A 1756-nucleotide genomic window follows, 5' to 3' on the forward strand; every position below is an offset into this window, starting at 1 on the left:
GAGTTTGTGATGGACAGGGAAGCCTGGCGTGCTGCAGTCCATGGGGTCACAAACAATTGGACATGACTGAACTGAATGCAGGAAAACAGACTGAAGCGTAGTTTGGCCAGATCAGTGGAATGGTGGTCCAGTTTGCCAAGTACCAACTGACCTCTTCCCACTCTATCTATAAAAGGGAAACATCCACCCCATAGTGAAATAGAAGGATGGAGCCCACATACCTGGACTCTCAACTTTCTCTGAAGCCAGGAGATAGAATTGGAAAACCACCTCCACTTAGCCCAGCTCTTTCACTCCCCTTTTGTGACTTCTAACAAACAAACTGCTTAAAGGACAGAGAGAGTATTTTCTTCTTTTTATTGTGCCCTTTCTGGTTTGAACAGAGACTGGCATATAGAGCTGGTGGACTGACTGAATGAATGAACATCATTTACTCATTGAGAAGTGGTTTCTTAAAATTTCATCAATTTTAAGATGAATTGTAATTTCTTACAATTTCATTGTCTTATCTAGGAGCTCAGTGTAGAACTTTACTGTTGATGTTGCTGGAACTTCTCCTTTGCCCTTGGACGTGGGATATCTCCTTAGTCACTCCAGCACAGTGCAGGTGCTGCTCCAGCACCACATGGCAGGCGTGGGGTATCTCCTCACCCTTGTTCCAGTGGTGCTCCAGAGCATTTAGATAATGCTCATAACTTCAGAGCATTATCTAAATAAAAAGGACTTGTAGTAAAGATATGCGGGATGGGCCATAGAATCTAATGAAATGGAAATGAAAACAATTCAACCCAAGTCTTTCTAACAGGGTTTGAAGATGGGTCTCTGGCTGGGAGTGGGTGAAGAGGGCAGAGCAGCTTTATGCTATCCTCTGTCTTTCCTATTGAGTCGGAACCTACCCACTTCCTTCTTTCAGTCCTTTTGTGGCTGGAAAGTGTCATTGTAGAAAATGCCAAAAATAGAAACTGGCTTTGGCACAATACCCAGCCCTGGCTTTCCACAGAGCCTATTTCTTTAATCAGTGCAGTAAGTAACCAAGCTATGGTCCCCAAATGTGGTTCATGAGTGCCGAGAACAGCACCTGAAATTCTCACCACTGAAGAAAGTAAAATGCACAGTGAGAGTCACAAAAAAGAACGCAAGCTAGGAGGAAATTTTAGGATCACATCTCAACCTCGATGGTTACAAGTGAAGAAGCTGAGGCTCAGAAAACAGAAGTGATTTTCTCAGGATTGTTCTGCCAGTTGGGAGCAAAACTGGAACTGAATCTGAAATCTGATGACCACAATCCCACGTTCTTCCTGTTACATCACATATGCTACCATCTGGAGCATCAAGAGTGTGTCACAGCCACTACTGGGGAGCAGCATCACCATAGAATGAAATGTGGGACAGGTTTGATTTATAGGGAAGGGGGTGTCAGAAAAGATGTGCTGTTTGGATGCTGCTCCTGGGGAGTCAGATGGAAACTTTGAACTGCCATAAAGGACTCCAAAATTACTGCAGATGGTGACTGCAGCCATGAAATTAAAAGATGCTTGCTCCTTGGAAGAAAAGCTATGACCAACCTAGACGGCATTTAAAAAGCAGAGACATTACTTTGCCAACAAAAATCCATCTAATCAAGGCTATGGTTTTTCCAGTGGTCATATATGTATGTGAGACTTGGACCATAAAGAAAGCTGAGTGGTGAAGAACTGATGCTTTTGAACTGTGGTGTTGGAGAAGACTCTTGAGAGTCCCTTGGACTTCAAGGAGA

This window comes from Bison bison, unplaced genomic scaffold (genome assembly GCF_000754665.1).
Source record: "Bison bison bison isolate TAMUID 2011002044 unplaced genomic scaffold, Bison_UMD1.0 scf7180017864211, whole genome shotgun sequence".
NCBI lineage: Eukaryota > Metazoa > Chordata > Mammalia > Artiodactyla > Bovidae > Bison > Bison bison.